This window comes from Equus caballus, chromosome 10 (assembly GCF_041296265.1).
Source record: "Equus caballus isolate H_3958 breed thoroughbred chromosome 10, TB-T2T, whole genome shotgun sequence".
In the NCBI taxonomy this organism is placed as follows: Eukaryota; Metazoa; Chordata; class Mammalia; order Perissodactyla; family Equidae; genus Equus; species Equus caballus.
Window position 1 is genome coordinate 90,406,767 of NC_091693.1, and position 21,765 is coordinate 90,428,531.

Below are 21,765 nucleotides of genomic sequence, written 5' to 3' on the forward strand. Positions count from 1 at the left end.
AGACCAAATATCTATTTCGTATTACAAATCACCACGTCACAGTTGTCTGTGCAACTACCAGAGGAGGAGTTTGAGAACAGGAACCAAAAGGAACCAGGCTATGAGAACCACAGCCTGAGATGAGGACGGAGCTAAGGGAGAAGCGGGAGGCCGCTCCAACGCCAGAGGGAGCGAGAGCGGAAGACCAGCAGCGGGGTGGGCCACGCACGGAACGACGACGCACTGACCCTCTCTCCAGCTTGGTCCTGGCCTCACGGAGCCCAGCTGGGCCTGTGTCTGCCATCTTGGCCCAGCTGTGGTCAGGTGGCCTAGCTGTCTGCCAGGAGGGGAAGCAGCAGCAAGCCAAGGCTGACAGGAGACCTAAAACCTACAACCTCCCCCACCACCCACAAGGGAAGCACCCCCCTCGAGGAGACAGAAGTGCCCCCAGCAGCTCGTAAACTCCTCCTCCGCTTGGCTCCAGTCCTTGCTCTTTCAGGTCAGGAGGAAATAAGTTTTGAGCTCAAGAAATCTTAATGCTAAATTTTTTTTAATATGGAAAAATAAGAAAGAACCAAAATTCATGAGATGTCGTCAACAAAGTCATAGAGCATCATTTGATCAAATGGTGCATGGTCATCACAATCACAATAGGATTTCCTATCCTAGGGACATGCTCGAAATCCAAGGATGTGACAAAAAGCAGGCAACCTGCCAGAATGTGCTCCTGATTTGCTGGGGAAAACTATGTTTCTTGTCAATGGCGAAAGTGCTCTGAAAAATAGAGACTCGTTTTACAGTAAATAAATGGCCTCCATTCGTGTGACAGTGACAGTGCTGTTACACTGTAAGAATGGTCAAGATGTGCGAAGCATGGAAACGTGCTTACTTTCATAACACTTCTATAGGATTTTATTTTTTAAAAGCCTGTCGGCCGAAATGCCTAGAAATGTTGAAAATAACTTAGGGTAATTCTTATCCTTCTTTGTTTCAACAACTTGGTCTATTTTTCTCCTTTACTTACTAAATAAAAGTTGTAAAACTTAAAATTACTACATAGAAATTATAATTATTTGTGTAAAGTTTTTCATGTAGCTGATTGATGCCCATTGAACTTTCTTTTTAATAGATTCCATCAAAAGGGGTTAAATATTTGTGTTAAGTTGTTATCTGATCTAACTACCTGCAGGGAAAAGAGAGACAGCTCTTGGAGCGTAATTAAATTGCCTGGAGTTGTGCAGACCTTCCGTCAGTGTAGACTGAGAACCCACCAAGCAGAGGTAAATTCTAATTTACCAAGGCTTTGAAACCCTGAGGTGGAGGCGGGAGCCACCCACGCTTGGTGTAGCTCTGCCTGACATCCTGTGCACGCACCTATGCATGAAACTAAAGGGCTCGGGCTCCGGGCCCTAAAAAGTCCCGTTGGCACACCTCGGCACTTGGTGGCTGGGGAGGGCGAGTGCTGCAGGTGACAGAACTGGTTTGATTGTCTTAAAGTCTGATGGAGGCGAGGGGGAGGCATGGCAGCGTCAAAGGAAGAGTGGGCTTCACTGAGACAGCACAGCTGGGCCCGCTGGGCCCCTTCACACCCTGCCGGGAAGGGTCAGCCCAGAGATACGAGGTCCCAGAGTGGTGAGGGGGTGCCCCGAACCTCGGAGAGTCCAGGAAAGGAGGGTGTGAACTGGCGCCAAGAAGCTGAGGATAACGAAGGGAGAAGAGAGGCCGAGGGTCTGGATCACCGTGGGTCACGGAAGCCGGAGCGGGGCCCTGGGGATCCCACAGTGTAGCCTCGTGGCTTCTTTCCAAGCCCACGAGTAAGTCCTGGGTCTTCCATATTTCCTCCCTTCTATTTCCTCTGGTCCCTCTGCCCCAAGAGATCAACAACTAACTCAGGCCTGAGTGGGCAGCGGGGGCATGGCGGGGGCACGGATTCTGGGCTCTGGGCCCCATCTGCCTGCTGGTGGCAGGATGGGCACAGCGGGAAGATGCTGGGGTGTTTGTGGACTTTGAAGGCAAGGCGGGTGGGGGGTGGTCTGTGGACAGAAATCTGCCCGTTGCCCTCTGCTCTCCAGTGATTCTCGCCCAGGAGTGGCGTTGGGATTTGCCCCCACCGCCCAAGTAGAGATATCAAAACGCAGCTTGTACTGAGGCCCTAGTCTGGAGTATCTGCCACAGTTCGGTCAGGCCGGCTCCCTCTCCCCATGACCCCTCACGCCAGTCACCTGGTCACCTGTCTGTAAGGCGCTCAGGAGCACGTCACTCGAGCGCAAGGGTAGTTCCAAAGGCGAGTGTTCATTTACAGTTGGCTTATCTTCCAACTCCCTCACTCCCCACACCCACTTTTAAAAAGGATCTGAAGTCTGTAAATTGATGTTCTATACAAATGGAAATAGAAAATGAAAACCAAGTGGAGAAAGGGGGAAACACAGATACAAGTGGGTTCAATTACTGTAACAGAGCCAGCCGCAAGAAAAGTCACCTGGGAAACTAGCAAATATTGTTGTCTGTAGCCACAGTTGTCTCAGAAAAACTCATTCCCATGATTCCACTAAGTCAGTACTATTGTGTTTCATTGAAAATATGTCTTGGGGCCTCCCCGTGGCCAAGTGATTGAGTTCCCACTCCACTTCGCTGGCCGAGGGTTTCGCAGTTTGGATCCTGGGCACGGACATGGTACCGCTCGTCAGGCCACGCTGAGGCGGCTTCCCACATGCCACAACCAGAGGGACCTACAACTAGAATATACAACTAGGTACTGGGGTGCTTTGGGGAGAAGAAGAAAAAGAAAAGATTGGCAACAGGTGTTAGCTCAGAGCCAATCTTTAAATAAAAATTATGTCATATCTATGAAGGAAAATAATCCAAACTGTTAGCAAATTTATCAATATCACTCTCCGCAAAAGTGACACCAGAAACCAGAAGCTGCAGGAAGGCAGCCGTTTGATGAAACCAAACAAGAAAGAGAAGCACGAGGATGCTCAGTCACAGAGGTGGGGCCTGAAAACGCAGTGGACCACAGCAACGTGGAACCAGAGAGCACGGGTTTTGAAATCAGACAGACCCCAGGGGTTCAGCCTAGGCCCCCACCAACGAGCGCTGTCCCGTGGCCTCCTGTGCCTCGGCTTCTCCATGTTGGAGCCTTTGAGGGCCTGTTTTGAAAAATGGAGGCCAGTTTGTAACCAAAATGAGTTTGCTCCCCAGTGAGTTATAAGTCAGACGCTCCACCAGCAGCAGTCATCACACAAAGCAGAGCACATTTGCAGCAAATTAGGAGACGACACAGAATTCTATCCACAGTCATGGCTCCCGGAACAGAAGGAGGCGGGTCCTTTATTTCGGGTGGGGAATGAGTATTTGAAAGGGAAGTTTTGTCATCACACAGAGGTGGTACAACCTGGTGCAGGAGGCGTCTGAAACATGCTCTCACATACATCGCATGTTATGCTAACGAGGCCTAGGCTCCTCCTGGGGCGGAGGTTTCAGTGTTAAGATGAGGAAAAGGGCATTTTCTGGTCATCTTCAGGTCGTCTGCGCAGGCACTGCCCTTGCAGTGGGGCTGGGGCTGGCTCAGGCCAGTCGGGGCTGGCATCTCCTCCCAGCAGAGCTCTGGAAAACAGTCTTGAGGGAGCGTTAAGCACCTTCAGACTTCCTTCGAGCTGCTTAGGGAACAGACCGGTGACAAAGCTGCCACAGTGCCCGGCACACAGAAGCCAATCAGTAAATGGTGTTGGTTAGCTGAGCGCCTACAATGAGCCAGCACTATTCCAGCGCAGGAATTAAAGCGGGGAAGAGAGAAGTCTTCATCTTAATGACATTTATGCTGGGGTTGGGGCAAGCAGCCAACAAACAAGTAGGAAAAGAGGGAGAGGAGGAAGACGGGCTCAGGGTTGGGGTGAGGGGAGTCAGAGAGGGGTATTCCCCGAAAACAAACACCAGGAGAACGGGGCAGAGGTGTCTTGCAGGGGGCAGCTACTCCAGCTGGCCCGTCAGGGAAGGACCGTCTGAAGTGGTGATGTTTTCTCCAAGTGCTGGATGATGAGGAAGAAAGGCAGAGCAGGTCAAGGTTTTGGGAAACCTTTGCAGCTGGAGGAAATGGCAAAGAGAAGAGGCTGTGAGATAAGAACAAATTTTGCATTTTCCAGAGGCAAAGAGGAGGCCCGGTGTAGTAAGTGGCAGGAGAGGGGTACAGCATTAGGTCCAAGATGGCGATGGAACCAGCTCCGGTAAGCCCTGGGCCCTAACAGGATTTAGATCCTATTTGAATTACAATGGAGATGTTAGGAGGGTTTTAAGTGTGTGTGTGTAGCGGGGTGAGAGGGTCTGTAAAAAGAACACTCTGTCTGACTTTGAGGAAGGAAGGAGCGAGCCCAGGGTGGAGAGAGCACGAAGGCAGGCCTACCAGTCAGGAGGCAGCTGGGGCAGCTCAGGTGAGAGACAACAGTTCCCTGGACCAGCCTTGTAGCCGTAGCGGGCGAGATGTGCTTGGACTGGGGACGTATTTTGAAGGTAGAGGTGACAGGATGTCCCAAAGAATTGGATCTGAAGGAAAGAAAGAAATGAGGGCTGATTCCCAGGCCGTGACAGGCTGAATGTAACACCATTGCTAAGACAGCAAAGAGGAGGGGAGGATGGCTGTGCCAGGATTGTCAGACAGCTGCCTGGGTATTGGACCTACAGTCTGGAAATCAGGACCAGACCTGGGAGATAGTATTTGTATAAAGTGTAATGTAAGCTCACGTTACGTAAAACATCCAATTCAGTTTTACCAAAATGAAAAAAAAAGTATTAACAGGTGGTATTCACTGTTATTGTGAAATTAGGTCTTCTTGAAAACTTTTATTTAAATGAGTCTTAACCTACCTTTATTGATATACAAGGGTTTGCTCAGTAAAAACCGTAATTTCTCTGTGATCATCAAAACCTGATAGAGCAAGTCATGATTCAGTTTCAGTATCACAAACATGGTTTCCACAGCAACAAAATTCTCACAGCATGCAGTCACTGATGCTAGATAAAATGCTGCTTCACTGGTTCGTATCTTCTGATGGGTGTAGTTAAAATCGTTTCTTCTGGAAGGAAAAAAAAACAGAGAGGCAGCCTCAGACTTGTATTTTTCTTGGTGCATCGAATGATGTCCAAGCTGGCATGGTATCAATTATGATAAACTGATTTGGGCTAAATTCCTCTGTCTTGCTCTGGTAGAGTCCTAAAGATAACCCCGTCCCATGAACTCAGAGATGTGATGTTAAGTGACAAATGCAATCACTATGCTACATACCCAACCTCACAGATGATGTGAGCGTTGGGCTCTCAGGGAGTCACCTGCTTCTACTCAAACACTGGTGAGGTCTGTCTTGAAAATCAACTGTTTGTTGATGGCTAATTACAGAGATGCCTACCATTGATTAAAAGTCTCCTCTACGCCAGGCTTATAAATTATCTTGTTTTAACCTTCCAAACAAATTTGAAAGTTTTTCATTTTAGAGATAAGAAAACTGAGACTCAAAGAGATTGTTACTTGCCCAGAAATAGAACCTGGTTCGTATGCAGCTGTGTCCGTGTCTAAATGTAGTTCTCTGCCTGGTCCATTATTTGGTGCCCATCAGTACACCAGCGTCACGAAGACGATGAGGATGGAGGTAAAGGACCATCGTCCCACGACTGCGCACAGACGGTTGACCCCTGTTATTTGCAGTAGTTGCACTCTATAAAGTCTCGGGAACCCTGAATTAACAAACACTGAGCGTTTGCTCCTAGAGGAAATACGGGGTCAGGTTCCTGCCTCTCTGGTCACAACATTTCCATTGACCACCCAGTACATAACCTTGTTTTGTGTACCTTTCTCTTTAAAGGCTTCTCATGTAATACACGTTGTTAATTCACTCACACTGAACTCGTGGCCAACGTCACTGAGGCTCGTGCCCGAATGAAGCTCACCCAACACGTGTTTCCTGTGTGAGGAACATCCCGACCTTGCTGTGCTTGGGATGCAGACAGCACTTCAGCCCTCTGATCAGGGGTCATTTTAAACATGAAATCACCAGCAAAAACCAAAAAAAGAAAAATGGGGAAAACATGGCACTGAATAGAGTATGGAACGGACACCTGTGGAGTGGCAGGGGTTGGGGGGGGATTGAAAACACACGATCTGACGTCAGGAAGCTTCTAGGCTGTTGGAAAGACAAGAATAACACGCTAAACACGGACGGCCCAACTAAGGGCGAGGTGGCGAGAGGGTTTGTGTCAATCACGTGTTCCCCCTTGTTCTATCCGTCTCCAGACGTTTCAAGCACCAAAAATACTTTCCATGTGAGCTGCTATCAGGGGAGAGCAGATCAGCCTGAAACAGGGAAGTCTATGAAAATAATGACCGGACTTCTCAAACGCAGAGTAGACACTGTACCCTGAAAGCCAAAGGGCTTTTTATTTGAAGAATCAGCCTTGGCTGAGAGAAGCAAAGGGCTCCATGGATTTCTACGAGCTGGGCTTTACTGACCAAGAACCCAGTTTGGTGGACTGAGTGCCGAGCTTGCATCGACCGCCACAGAAGAGTGGAAAATGCCAGCTGATACATCTGTCTTCCCACCCAAAAAGGAAATGAAGATTTAGCCATAGCAAGAGGAGAGATTCAGAGAGAATAAGGCGGGTGTGGAATAAGAACAAGACATGGGCAGTGAAACCTGTTCCTGCTGCCGTCAAGCCTCAAGCCTCAGGGGGAGTGTGGTCACGACCCTCGGTGTGTTCATGGGACCCCTGATAGCACTTTCCAAGGCAGAACCTGAGAGAGCAGCCAGTCTCGTGGAAAAGCTTTGATCCTGGATGGCGCTGGAGCAACATGGCTCTTGCATCAGGGCTCAGCAATGCCTGAGGGAGGGGGGCAGGCAGACAGGCCCCAGCCCAGCCTTGCAGAGTCCTGCTTACTGCAGAATCATGAGGAGAGGCAACTGGGAGTTTTGAAATCCCAAGTAGGGGTGTGGAGGGGCTGTAGGAGTTGGTGAGTCACAAGGAGTCTAGGAGCGGAGCAGGAGGACACAGTGTGGGCTTCATACTTGATCACACCACGGCAGAGACCAGAGGCAGCAGCAGCTGCCAGCCCCCTGTGTCAAAGGCTGGGCAGGACGGTGAGGCCTCCTGGGTGCGGCCACGAGTCCCCAAAGCCCAGAGAATTGCAAGAGGAACCAGGGTACTCCTCAGCCTCCTGCACCCTGAGGCCACTGCTGGGGAGATAAAGGGAGAACTCTGAGTTTGACAGCATCTTACGAAAAGGGCAAAATTTTGAACTAGAATTAAGGAGTTACCTTGACATGGAAGGATTAAGAGCCTTAGGCTATCGGTAAAAATCAAGTCTACAAATGGGACTAAACTGAGTTTAATTACAGAAAAACAAAGAATATTACATTTCTTCACATCCGATTTGTGGCTGTAACATTCTGAACTTGCTACGTGGGCTGAATTGTGATGCACCAACCAGGAGCCCTGCAGCCTTCAGCGTTGAGCGACGTGAGTGAGGCCAGGACTGTGCAGGGCATGGTTGGGAAGGAAGGAAAATGCGGTGGTCTCCATGGCACGCTGGGCCCAACCAGAAGAGGGGGAGGCAGGGCACCTGGTCCTAGGCAGTGCCTGAGGTGCACAAGGAGAGACCTGCCAGTGGGCCAAACGCCGGGGTCACCAAGGGTACCTGTGAGGTGAGAGGTTGTGTGCTGGGAACTGTAAGCCCTGCAGTGGAGAACCTGGTGGATTTGCTTTTCTTGCCCGGGCCATGCTCCTTAGAGATTCTGCTCCCAACGTAGCTGGTGGGAGGGCAGCCATGGGCCCCGAGCCCACCTGCCTTCCAGCGGCCCCCTCAACTACATGGATGGAGGGCTGCAAGTGCCAGACCCAAACAGGCCAATCAGGAGCCCCTCCCAGGAGTTTGGAATTGGGACACAAGACTCTGGTTCACCGACTCTCCAAGTTGAGTGTACGTGAGAATCACATGAGACCCCCCAGCTCCCCCGCCATACCTTCAGGACGGGGGCTGATGGACCTTTGACCTTGACAGTGGCCAGATGCAGCAGGTTTGGAGCACAGGATACTTTTAACAAGCGTCCCCAGTGAAGCTGGCACAGAAAGGCCATGCACCACAAACTGAGAAACAGGCCTCTGGATGGGGCGATTCTCCAGCGCTAAGGTGGGCAATGTTAGCCACGTCAATGGTGAAGCAGAGGGGGGAGGTCTGGGGAGAGAGGGAAGTGCGTGGTGGCAGGGGCTGGCTAACCAGTCACGCTTCCCAGCCTGTCTCCTTTGCTCTCCCACTCCAGTAATGACTGGGATCTCCAGGCATCTGTGCCCAGTCTCCTTGGAAGCCAGGAGGTCATATGACATGCTCTTGGTCAATGAGAGGTGCATGGAAGTCTGCTTTGTTGGGGAGGGCATTTTGGGAAAACTTCTGCCTTCATAATGGAAGGGTAGCACGGGGGCAGTGGCCCGTTTTCACTCTTCTTCCTGCATAGCACCTGGAGCAACAGTCATCTGCAATCCATGAAGCCGTAGGCACAAACACAGAGTCAACACCCGAAGGAGACACAGTGGGAGAAAGGCCTCAAGGGATGGACCCAATGCCACCCCCTTTCATGTGGCACATGTCCATGGGAGGAAATGTTTCAATCTTGAGTGACTTCGTAGAAGAGTAATCAGGACCATGGGAATAAAACTGTGGGTGAGCACACTTTCCAGGGAGTCCTGGAGTTGTGTCAGGGACAGGAAGAGCCATCGCTGCTGCTGGTCTCACCTAACCACCAGGTAGAAAGAGCTGGGAGCAAGGAGGTGTGTATAGCAATCAGCTCAGAAGCAATCTCAACAAGGCGTTCAAGACAGTTCAGAAGAGAGCTCACAGCCCATCCGAGGAAAGGAATCTGCTAGATTTTCCTTATTGGGGTAGTGAACTCCCGTAAGACACCCGTAATTATCCTACAGATTATGCCACCATACACAGGCCAAATGAACTTCAAGACACCAAGTCACAAAAAAATGAAGTCAATAGGAAAGGCAATTAAAATCCTGTGACAAAACCAGGGAGCTTTATCACAGAAGGACCTCAGCCTGTAAACAGTGGCTCAGGCTTGAATCGCCTCGTCCGTACAACTGAGTTGAGGCATCAACAAACACAGCTGATCTGAAAATGTCTTCTACTTGGGAGGGCACAGTCGCTCCAATCCTAGAAAAATGATTCTTGTCTTAGACACGGGTGACTGTGTCTAAGTCCCAGCCCGGTAATCCAGGATAATCCTCCCACATGAGCTCCTTATCCACAACGGCAAAGCCCTTTCTCCTTATCAGGTGACATTTACAGGTTCTGGGAAGTAGGACCTGATATCTCCGGGTGACCATAATTCAGCCTGCTACAGAGACGTACTGAGAAAATCTAATATACTTGATTTGTGATTTTAATTTACCATTTAGATATGTTTAAGTTTATAATCAATGTATGAAAGTTGAGGGAACTATATTTTTGATTTATTGGGACAAGAAGTATGTGAATATTTAAAGGAATGTTGCTTGTTAGGAGCTGGCCCCATGGCCGAGTGGTTAAAGTTCTGTTCACTCCTCTCTGGCAGCCCAGCTTCCCAGGCTCAGATCCCGGGCATGGACCTACTCCACTCATCAACCATGACAAAACAGAGGAAGACTGGCACGGATGCTAGCTCAGAGTGAATCTTCCTCACCAAAAAAAAAAGTCAGTTTTTAAATAAAGTCATCAGATTAATAAAGTAGAAGTTCAACAAAGTAGAAACGGTTGCCACCATTCTCCTCCACACAGAGTCTCTTGGACTTGAACAAGTCCATGACGTCTTCTACTTGACGTCTCTCTTGATCTACTAGGGATGTGTGTCCCAGGAATCCTTGGTGGACTGTTTTCATTCCTACCCTGAAGGATGAGGAGGGAATCAGAATGGATGCAAAAAGCACGCTTAAATGTGTGCACTCCTTAACGACGAGAGCTGGGTGAGCAGGACTGGGCAGTCGGCACACGGGTCACCCGCAGCGGTGGGCAGTGGCAGACGGCACAGGAAGGCCCTGAGCTCACCGGTGCTGCGTCTGCCTCGCGATGATTCTGTCTCGTGCTTGAGGGTTTGGTTCCTTTAGCAACGGCTGCTGCAGACACTTTGTTCCCTCTATTCTCACTGACCGTGCTAAAAGTGGCCTAGGGTTAAAACTCCCTTTTGAAGAGGCTTTGCTGAGATGCGTTTTCACAGAGGACGCCCCTCCATGGGGCACAGACTGAGCTCAGGGATTCCCGTCCTTATCCAGTTGAACATCAAGACAAGAAAGTTCTGAATATAAACAACCCATTTTGCCCAAGGCGTCTGTCCTTCCCCTCAACGCATTCTGTTCCTAAGGCCGTTCCCTTCCTGGCCTCTGGTACTTCTTCCCGCCCTGCCTCCTCAGAGACGTCTGCGTGCCCGAGCAGGTAGACGGTCCCACTCGTAGGATTTGCATAAGTTGCGTGATGTGGGGCTCTCTGGGAAAGCATGATTGATCCAGGAGCCTCGGAGCCCCGAGGACGTCCTTTGTCTTCCCTGCAGGTTGCCTTTTTGGTTATTTTGTGTCTATGAAACCACATCCACCACTCAAGAGGATTTTTCCTCTGGTCCTATTTCAATTTGCTGTGTGGTCAAAATGTTGGGCCAATGCTTTATTTGCGCTACTTTCCTTTTTGAGAATGACTTTACTGAATACAATGCACGGATGAGTCATGGTAACTCAAGGCCATGAGCTCCATAGGTTACACCAAATATTATAGAGTATTACTAATTATGCTGTACGTATATGATCTTCAAGATACGTTATAAATAAGAACTCAGTCACCTTCCTTACTGAGTAATCAGATCCACATGTCAACATGTCCGGCCATGTTTTCTGCAGTTGAGGAAATAGGAGGGAGACAGCAGAAGTCACTCACCCCGGGTCACAAAGAGGCATCCCGCGCCAGAGAAGAAATACAATCTTTCATGAAGACCGGGTAAAGTACAAATTGCTTCAAACTAGAAACACTTTAATAACGTCAGTCAGTATAAGTTTTGAGTCACTGGAACAGCATTTCCTGAACTCTGGGAGTCTCCTTGGACCCTGTCCACTGGAGTAGAAATGAGCCCCAATCCAATTAAGCCTTTGAGAAGAAATGGAGTTACAAGGTGCCCACAGGGCATTTTTATGTCTCCAGAGATGTGTCGACGGATGTGAGGCAGAGGAGGTGGTCAGGATCGCTCCCTGAAATGGAGGGGAACGAGAGGGGAGATCGGTTAGTGACCAGGACGACTCTGACCAGGACATAGAAGCGTGTGCTTTTCCCTTCCTGACCCCGTGTATGCTTCCTAGTGCTGAGTCTTCCAGGTGCTGGTGGAAGCGACTGGAGGGCTGGAGGGGTGTGCAGGAGAGCCCGGATCTGGGGGTCCGAGGGGCGTCGCAGGCTCCTGGCTGCAGACTGCACTGTACGCCCCCCGATGGTGTAGTCGCTGCAGTGCCTGGCGTGCGGCCATCTGACCCCGGGCTTCCTCTGTGGGCATTCTTTTTGTGCCATTGAGAACGGTGTGCATGAAATCTCAAAAGCCAAGGCAAGGGCAGTGACTAAGTTGAAATTCCCTGAAGAGAAAATGGGGGAAATTTCACACAGGTCCCACCCGGGTGGAAAACAATCAGTCTTCAAGTTTGAGGAACTGACCCCATAGGCACGTAAACTCGAAGAGCAGATGGAGCGGGAAAACGCAGTTCCCAGGTCATCCCAAAGCTGTGTCACCATAAACCCCCACAGGCCGGACCCTCATTACCCCAGATCACCTGACAAAACCCGCATGGAAATCCTCACATATCCGGCAAAGTGCTTTTCAAAAATCACATTTTTCAATGAAACTAAAACATGAGACAATTCTGTGGCTGGATAGGCGAAGGCACATCAGTGCGGGTGTCCAGGGAGAACGTGGGAGGAAGAAGCTGAGCAACATCTCTGCTGCACCCTCCGGAACCCTCCGGAACCCTCTGGAACCCTCAAGACTTCAGGCCCCGTCTGTGACACGGGGATGACAAAGCTGTCCGCACCTCAGGTGTCAGGAAGCTCACAAGGGGACGTCGCCGGGAAGGCACTTTGTAAACTAAATAATTACTCAAACGTGACGTCTATGTGTATCCATCATGACAAGAAAACTCAGTATAATGGAAAACCTGGATTTTCTCTGATGCTGTGGCCGTGCCCGGAAACACGTGAACCAGGACCAAGTGGCAGCTCGGGGACAGGTGGGGGCGAGGACGCAGCCCAAGGGGCCTCCTTGTTTCATTCCTTTTGCTGGACAACGTGGGATGTGGTGGGGTCACGGGTAACCATCGGCTTCTCAGCTTCTCCCAGCAGAGACCTCTCCAGGTTCGCCACGTCCTCACTAAGTGAAGACGCCGTCTTGATAATTGAGGTGATTCCGAGTGTAGGCCTTGGAGCCAGACTTCCCAGCCTCCAATTCTGGCTCTGCCACTCACTGGCTGTGCAACCTTTGAAAACTGCTGGACCTCTCTGTGTCTCATTTTTGCCGTGTGTGAGAGATGGTGACTGAGCCTACACAGAAAATGCTCAGTGAATGTTACTAAACCATAGTTCGAATGACTTTAATCAACTAAGCATTACTTAACCATCTAAGTAAATAGGGAGTGTTTCCTTCTTTTTGTCCCTTGAATAAGACAATTTCTCCCTGGAGTCCACACAGAGCCCATGCACACACTGAAAGGCGCCCGCTCCTCAGGACATACCACACTCAGTGCAAAAAGTCTCCAAGACAACAGTGTAACTGGGATGCCCTGGAACTGATCAGTGAACAACCTGTTCAACCTTACGTGGCAGTCGTGTCTCCGAAAGTCATTCTCCTTTTATGGAAAAAAACAGCTGTTGGGTTAGAACTCTCTAAATTCCTTCATAATCCTAAAATATTTGTGATTCTTTTGTTCTTTCAGGTCTTTAAACTGCCTTCAGGGTCAGAGAGACTGCATTCCAGCCCAGGGCCCATGCTGGGCCAAGCAGAGATAAAGAGCCAAGCGCAGAGTTCCCTCAGGCTCCTGGGATGGGACAGATAAGAGAGCATTCTCGTACACAGCTTTGGCGAGGCTTGCATTTTACGGCCAGGTTGGCGCCCTGCCCACAGCCTCCCCCATGGAGGACCCGGTGCTGTAAGACTCAGCATGAGGGGACCGAGCCTTCTGGACGGTCCAGGCAAGAATCAGCCTCGAACGGGAGCCGGGAGGCCTCGCGCCCTCACCAGCTATGGCACAAAAACAGCAACGACTTTTTACACCCTTGAAAACGAGAGCCAGGAAGGTCGTTACTAATGGGGATTAGGGTGTGAGGGCAGGACCCCAGCCGCTCGCTGCTCCCAGCCCCTCCCCCCCCCGGCCTGGCCCAGACACCACAGCAGGGCCCCTGCTCCCCTCCCTGGCCCCTGGCACATCCTGCCTCTTTGTCCTTCGTGCCTGTAAAGGAGCCACTCTTTCCCCTCACGAATCACGGAGCTGCAGTGGCCCCTGCCTCACAGCACGCATCCCTGCGCTGGCTCAGTGGTTTCAGAAGTCCCCTTCTTGGGGGCCATGTGATTGGACCTCCTTCTCAGAACAGCGACGAGAGGAATGCGGTTTTTGCTCACTGGCCTGAAGGCACAGCACGTGTTCATCTTACAGATGGAAGCCCCAAGGAGACTGAAGGTTTTATGAGAAATTTTATGAGAATTGCCCGGCGTGTCATAAACCCAGACACAAGAGTGTGTGTCAGGAGGGCCGAAGTTCCCCGAGACTGTGGAAGGGATCCGTGAGCACTCCTCACCCTGGGACACTGCCTCAGACAAGCACAGCTTGGTGTACAAAGGTCTTTAGCTTTGCACTCTTTTTTGATCTACAAAACCCTATGAGGTTGTCAGGCGGTGTGTTATTATAATTCCTGTTTTAGAGATAACAAAACGAATGATCGGGTGGCTGAGCGACTTGTAAGTCACATAGCCAAGAAGCACCAGGAGGGTAGGCGTCCCTCTCTCCTTGGCTCCTTCTATAAAAGACGTCAGGTGTGCGCGTGGCGGGGCGGAGAGTGAGGGAGAACGCTGCCTGATGAGAGGCTGCAGCACACTTGCCTCTGGGATGCCAAGCACCTATTAGATGTCTTCTGTATGCACGGCACAGCCCCAGCCCCCACGGCGAGGCTCCCTCACGGTTCCACAGAGCTGTCCTCTGAGGAGGGGAGGCCGGAGACTCACCTGCGGGTCTCGACTCCATCGCCCCTCGGTTGGTTGCACCCGTGACCACGTTGATACGAAGCTCTCTGGGAGGGCAACACCTGGCCTGTTGTCTTTCCTGCCCGGGTCACCGCCCGTGTACTCAGAGCACGCTCCGCGCCAGGTCCTGCTAGGTGCCCAGAACACGAGACTTGAGATGGGTTGAGTGGAAGCCCAGAAAGACGGAAACAGGAGGCACGGAATGGTGCCTGGAGAGCAGCGTGGGCGGGGGGGCGAGGAGAGCACCTGATCCCACACACACTTTGGCTTCGTCAGCAGGGAGCAGGAGCGGGTGGCTTTGTGCCGAGGATGGCCAGCACCATGAAGCACATCTCAGATGCCGGCACAGCGTTGTGCTGACAGGAGGAAGCAGTTCTGGGTCCGGCGTGTCTGAGAGCCTGGGCTCTGTGGTGCACCCTCCAGGGCCTGGTTCCAAACCCTCTTCACCTCCTTTCCTGGTCTGTAGAAACCGGGCTGTGAGGTCCGACAGCACAGTGCTGCTGGGAGCGTCCGCCCAGTGGCTTCACGTAACGGAGGGACTGTCAGGGTTCCAGGCCTGGCGCCGCCACTAACTCTGGTCCTTGGGCAGTAAATTGGTTCAGACCTCAAGGGTCTCACCTGAGGATTAGACGACGCGTGTGACCCTTCAGCACAGGCCCTGGCACAGGGAAGCACTCGGGAAGCGCTGGCCGGCACCACGCCGTCCTCCAGACCACCGGCTCCCAACAGAAGGGCCAATTCTTCGAGGCAGGCCCTTTAACCCCTCTTCAAACCCGAGTTCCTGCTCCTCGGGTGAGAACCAGGGCACATGGCGCTGTCCCACGGTGCCCCCTTCCCAGGCTGTGCCGGGGATCGGAACATGCACCCCAAGCCCACCCCTCTGGCATGGGGCTTACCTTGAGCTGAAGGCGGCTGAGAAGAAGCAGACCCAGGGCAGCTCTCTGGGCTCCCGGTCTCCACCAGGAAGGGCAGGCTGACTCTTCGTCACAGCAGACGGCTCTCGACTCGGCAGCGCAGGGTCGACACCAGAGGAACCCAGGTACCGCATCGCAAAAGCCCTCGTCTCCCACTGGTTCCCCCAACATTTACTCTCCCGCAGTTTGCTGCCCCTAAAAGCCTAGACCCCTTTTCCTTCGTCTTGTTGCTTCTCTATGAAGATATTGCTCTTCACTAAGATGCTGTACGAGCCCCAGTTCTAACCGCCCCTTTGAGTTTCTCCTCATTGCGTTCTCCCGTGTGTGCACCATGCGTGCATTAATGAACTCTGTTTTTGTCTTGCCAGCACACCTGTGTCAGTGTAATTTGCAGGCCCCGGCTGGAGAGCCCGGGAGTGCAGAGGAAAGGGCTTTTTCCCTCCACTGTGGGTGACCAGTCACCCAAACAACTCCAGTCGAACTGCTGTCAGGAGCCAGACCTCTTCTGCAGCTGGCGTGGCGTGGTCCCCAGGTCAGCAGCACGCGTCCAGATCCAGGGCTCGCCTCCCCTGTTCCCCTCACCGCTCCTGTGGGTTCAGCGTGAGGCTGCCTGAGGAGGGGCACCCAACAGCTGGCCCTGGTCTCATGAAGACTGCTTGGAGCACAGCTCACACCACTGTCCCTGGGATCACTGAGGACCCTGGATCCCTGGTGTGGTGAAGGTGACCTTGAAACAAGCTTGGTGTTTATGAAAACAAGGTCTGTGATTTTTAGAGCTCTCCTATGAGTTCAAATTCAGCATTTCTTGAGCTTGCCAAGTTCTAAACAAATCGCTGTGGGAGGATCAGACAACGCGAGACCCTCGTCTCTGCAACACGAAGCAGAGAGCTTCGGAGACTGACCAACATCAACAGGATTCAGAGTGTGTCTTGAAAGGAAAGCAATTTGTGACGACTGCACGACGTTGGCGATCCTGCCGTGGCGTCCCGGAGACAGAGCTCGCCGGGGCGAGGCTGGGCGGAGGGACTCTGTGCTCCGTGCAGTGGAGCAGAGACCTGAGGTCAAGGAACGGCAGGATGCGAAGACCCAAATTCCAGCAGAATAAGCAAATGTCCAACTAGATCCATCCTCCTGGACCACAGAGACTGCCTCCTTCTCATCTTTGTATTCCCAGGGTTTGGCTCAGAGTGGACACTCACAAATGTTGGAGGATGAGAACAGATATTCCACAGTTTTTAACAAGAAAGATTTCTGAGTTAATGTTCTTATATGGAGAGGTGTGCATAAGGACATATGTAGGCATAGTATATACCTACCTGAGTACACATATGTGGATATAGTCAATAAATGTATAAATTTGGCTTATTTTATACGACAGTGACTGACTGACTGGTACAGCATGAGCTACTGAGGAACCAGTTGTCCTGTGTGTGTCTCTTTACCATTAATGGTAAGAACCAGTAGCCACTGACGTCCTCTGAGGATGAGTCCAACACATACATTCTACGTGAAGAAGAGCCAAGCATTTATTTCCAGGATGACTAAGCATGTACGCATGTGTGTAAGTTTATTTTATAAGGTCATGTAATTTATAGGAAATTATATCTGGATTAAGACTGATTATACTGCACTAAAGAATCATTTACTGGTTCAATTTGCAATCCCATTTTCCACCAGTTCTTGCTGTGAAATTCTCTAAGGAGCTGCTTTGCCTGTACCTGTCAACAGAGTTGTCTGAGGAAGTGTGGTCATAGCTGCCATCCAGAGCCGCAGACTCCTACCCTTCGAGAGCAAAAGGCGAAGATACCTTCCAGAAACCTAGAACCTTCTCAACACACTGCACTTGAATTCGTACATCATCTGAGTCCTCGAAACTTGATGGAAATTCATACTTTTTGAGAATATTATTTGCCTTTTGAGAGTGCGTATAATATCACAATCAGTCTCTTTCGTTTTCTGGTATTAGGAGCAATAGGAAAAGTTCAAGAAAACTCAAATAGTAAAATGCTATCCCTCTATTTTTTTTTTGGTGAGGATGATTGGCCTTGAGCTAACATGTGTTGCCAATCTTCCTCTTTTTGCCTGAGGGAGATTGTCGCTGAGTTAACACCTGTGCCCATCTTGCTCTATTTTTCGTGTGTGGAATTCTGCCACAGCGTGGCTTGATGAACGCTGTTTACGTCCATGCCCAGAATCTAAACCTGCACGCCCTGGGCTGCCGAAGCAGAGCCCGGAAACTTAATCCGCCCACCACCAGGCCAGCCTCTATCTTTTTTTTTAGTGAGGAGACGATAGAAACCAAGTTCTACAGAATAGTGAGCTAACGTTTATTCTTGGAAAATTTTCTAAGCCTAATATTAAGCATGTGGTTTGAGAGGCAATTTTTTTAAGCGCAATTATCCCTCGGGGCCAATATAAGCTTTCAGAAGCACAAAATCCCAAAATAAAGTAATAGGCCTTTTTAATGGTGATTCAGAGTGATCGCCCTCTATGCAAGAGTCTTCGTGAGGACACTGCCCTACTGGAACTCACAGCGGCCCGGAGGGTGTCAGCTTCCTTGCTGAGCCGCCTTCACCTCTGTTCTGGTCCCTCCGGTTTCCCCTCTTCCTCGGCTCTCCTTCCCCTGATGATTTCTACTTTCGAGAACTCCAATACCCTGTGAAATAGTGGTGATGTTTTGAAGCTGTTACGTCATGGGTTTGTCATTCTCTCTCTTTATACATCATGAACATAACGGCCATTCTGCCAGTACAGTCCAAGGGGAAAGGAGGAGAGTGAGGGACACTTGGGCAGGGCGGAGTGCCAGGAAGGGTTCCTCAGGGAGCAACAGCGAGTGGAATTCCTGCCCTTTTGGCCTTGGTGGATGACGGAAGGAGAAAAGAGACAGAGAGCCGGCAGAAGGCTCAGACTTGCAAGCCAACACTTCAGTGGCAGAAATACCCACATGGGTAGAGGAAAGGCTGGGATCACTCTGGGCCGACAGCATGTCTGGGATGCAGCCGCATCAGCCTGGAGAAGGAGCCGCAGCGCAGCGCTGGTGGAGGGCAGCGGTCAGACAGAGCACGTGAGGAGGCACGTGCTTCAGGGCCTGCACAGGACACACACTGTAGCTGGAGGTTTCCACGTGCTGTGTTGAGGGACTCTGAGACCTGGCATGAAGATGAAGCCATTGTGGACGCTGGGTCCACTGTGTCCTGTGCAAGGTACCAGGATGATGGCCAACGACCACACAGGTACATGTGACACTCAGATCTTGTCTCTCCACCACAACAAGTCACATGAACCTCATACCCCTCATGTCAAGATGCCACCTTGACAGGAGCAGTGGGTGGCAGGTAAAATAAAAAGATGGAGCAGGTCCCTGAAACACACTAACCCAGGAGATAGCGAGGTCATAAACTGTCAAGCTTAACGTTGATTTCCCCTTGTGTTAAAAGATAAATTTTTTTAAAGATAAAACCATGACTGTCGTGTGTTAAAGATTTTATTAACTCAAGTTATGCGGAAACTGTAAGATTTTACAGCCAATTCAAAGGAGAATTCAAACACATCCATATTTACAGGCCATCAGGAAGACTGAAATGACTACCAAAAATTGGTCAATATCCACAGGGTGGTAATTAACTGCATCTCCACCAGACTCAGTTTGCAGATGTTTATATTGCTATCAGTATTCCACAACTTACAGAGTTATAAAATAGCTCAAAGTCAACGAAAGGCAACAATAACCCAGAAAGGTGTACCAACCATCTGTTTTGCTCATTCCAGAGTCTTTCACGATTTTCCCCGATATCTGCTGCCAAGTAGTGGGGACTCTTGCAGAAGTTCAAATCAGCTACGGGAATTGAAGTTGTATGTTCTTTGCGTAGTTCAGAAGTGATGTGTACATTTTGCAACTCTCTATGAGGTCACCTTCCGGGGACACTACGACCGTCTGCCACCAGCACCGTCTGGCTTATCCCTCCCAGGTGTTCTGTAGAGCTGGAGCTGACGCCCTGAGCCGCAGACTCGGCACCGGAAGCGCTCCTGTGCAGGGCCGTCTAAGCCAGCGCCACCAGGGTCTGGACTTGGAGGAAGTGAAAACTCTTCTCGCCAATGGGAGCCAACCCCACTTATGTGACAGACCCGAAGCCATGCTCCAGGGCTCGTGTCACCCGGGAGAGTGGCCCTTTAGGTTTCCTCTGGAGCCCCTCCCCCTCGGACTCCCATGAAAGATCTTGTGGGTCAGACCAAAGGGGCAGCTGAGTGACAGGAAATGGTCATTAGGGCCGTATTTCCATCCCCCAACAATCGCGAAAGCTTCCCTTTGGTGATTCTGGCCTATCGCCTGTCTGTCCACCCATCCGGTCCTCCGTTGTTCACACCAGCCCAGGCCCCGCTAGGCTTCAGGCAAAGAAGCAGAGCTCCCTAAATCCTGTCAGCTGACACCTTTCCAGGAAATCCCATCTCCCAGTCCAGGGAAACAGTATGGTGTCTCGGGGAAGCAGCAAGACGCAAGCTTCCTCTCTCCAGGCAAATTGTCATCCTCCATGAAACAGGAGGATGTGGCCTCACCACCTCTTGACCTGCTGGGCTCCACCACGTGGCTGGGTCTCAGGTTCAGGCCAATTGCTGGCAACACATGCTCTCTCCCTCCTACTTACACTCTTGTTTCACTTCCGCGTCAGTCATTAAGGCAAACCTTACATTTTAGTCCTTTCTGGTTGGTTTACTAGTATAATATCACCCTTTATCCTATTATAACCAATATTATGTCATAATCCTAACTTATTTATAACCTGATGAACCTGGCTCCTTTGACGATAATTGTCTCATTCTTCTCTCACTACACACTGGTCATGAATGATCTCATCTACTCCTTGGTTTTTATCACTTTCTTCTCAACTCCTGATTGCCTACTGGGTTTTTCTATTTTGTGATTTATAGCTGGGGTTACTTACAATATCAAACCCAACCACATCGACCTCCCATAGCATCTGCTCCTCTGATTCTGAGCATCATCTTTGTGACAGGCACAGCGTCCCAGCTTCCCAGCGTGATCATAACCTGGGCCCTTCCAGCTTCCTGTTGTTCCACAAACATTGTTCTTTGTCATGCCAGCGCTTCGGCTGGAGACATAAAGAAGACGGAACGCCCTCCAGAAGTTCAAACCAGTGTATAGGAATTGAAAAGAGACATATTCAATTCAACACATGGAATAACTTTCTTAAAGCTTTTGTTTCCAAAGTTAAATAGGCTATTGCAGGAAACAGTGAACTTTCTTGTCCTGTGCTGTTCAAGCCAGGCTAAAAGCCCATCGTATTGGGGCGGGAGAGGACAAATAAAGAGCCTCTAGGCACTGATGCTTTCGGTTACCTGTGGGGACTGTGAAGAACCAGCTCCAGCCACAGCAAGATGGAACCCTGCAGCTGCCTCCTTCTCCCCGTCTAAGGGGAGGGACCCTGGCTGAGGAGCGGGGGAGATGGTAACCGGAGGAGGCGATGAAAGGAGACGTCCTCGATCCTTTCCAAAGGACTAAAAAAGTCCAAAGAACATTTCTGTTTGGAAGCCAGGATTTAATTCACATCATTAAACAAATATTTACCTGGTGCTGGCGATGTGAGTAGTGAAGACAGAATGGGAGGCTGTGCCGAGGGCACAGCACGGAAGAGCAGAGGAACGACGAGCAGGAGCTCCCTCGGGCCGCCAGCGCGGTGCTGTTCACACTTAGGTTACTCTGGAAAAGTCCTGCTATTTAATTTGAGGATTAGCAAAACCGCAGTCTCTGTCCTGCTCCTTCAAGTTAGAGTTACAAGCTCGTCTTTCAGGTCTTGTGCTTGTGGCGTAATGGAGCTGGTGACGCGGCTCACAGGCCTTTGCCACCTGCTGCGGGAGGAGGTGTGTGTGCCTTCTCCGGCCGCTCTGGATATAATGTTACTTCCCCCAGGACAAGGATTACCTTCAGATTTGCTCCAAGTCTAGCACAGAGCCAAGTATATTAAATGCTTGTAAAGATGTTCGTAAAAATGACAAAGGGGACTTTCCTTCGTGCAACACTTGTCATGTTTCCGTCTTATTCTAGTTACAGGTGAAGAACAAAGTGTTCACTCAACTCTTGTTCCAGTTTGTACGGATGACAAAAAATAGACGTAGAGACATAAATGTTTGACTGGTCGTACGTGAAGAACTCTTATCTGGAAAGGAAGATGATGACCCTAATGATTAATTCACTGAGGAAACACATGAAATGAAGCAGATTCTCATCTGCTGTTTCAAATCTTGCAACGGGGTGGGGGGGCGCTCCTAACCGTTGTGTCAACCAGGAGGTTTACGGCTTCTCAGATGAGATGTTGACGATCGCGACTGTTTCCCAGCAGGCTGTAACCACGGATTTCTACCAAAATAGGAGATGAAGATGTCCGCCTCTGTGGCTGATTTGTGCACGATCCCAGCATCTCTCCTGCCATTGTTTCTTCACGTACAGCCTGGCTGTGATGACCCTTGTGTCAGGCTACCTCCTGCAGTATCACTAAGGTCAGCAATATGACGTTAGCAAAGGATATCGAGCTCTCTGTCGTCTGCTTCAGAGGAAGGAAGCCTGAGCCGCCAGCGACGCGACT

At 50.5% G+C, this 21,765-nt stretch overlaps 2 long non-coding RNA genes across 3 annotated transcripts; one reads left to right on the plus strand and one right to left on the minus strand.

Moving 5' to 3' along the window:
- Positions 1-3,269: 3,269 nt before the first annotated feature.
- On the minus strand, positions 3,270-20,894 carry LOC102147353 (uncharacterized). 2 transcript variants are annotated; one of them, XR_001379647.3, is made up of 4 exons: positions 20,751-20,894; positions 4,840-5,048; positions 4,379-4,518; positions 3,270-4,062 (listed from the first exon to the last, which is right to left on the minus strand). It is a non-coding gene; the product is annotated as an uncharacterized lncRNA (long non-coding RNA). The 2 variants fall into 2 exon arrangements; XR_011422654.1 differs by lacking the exon at positions 20,751-20,894 and adding an exon at positions 20,107-20,301 and having other exon boundaries at positions 3,273-4,062.
- LOC138916020 (uncharacterized) lies at positions 12,079-17,094 on the plus strand. Its single transcript, XR_011422655.1, has 2 exons — positions 12,079-12,249; positions 12,952-17,094. It is a non-coding gene; the product is annotated as an uncharacterized lncRNA (long non-coding RNA).
- Positions 20,895-21,765: the final 871 nt, after the last annotated feature.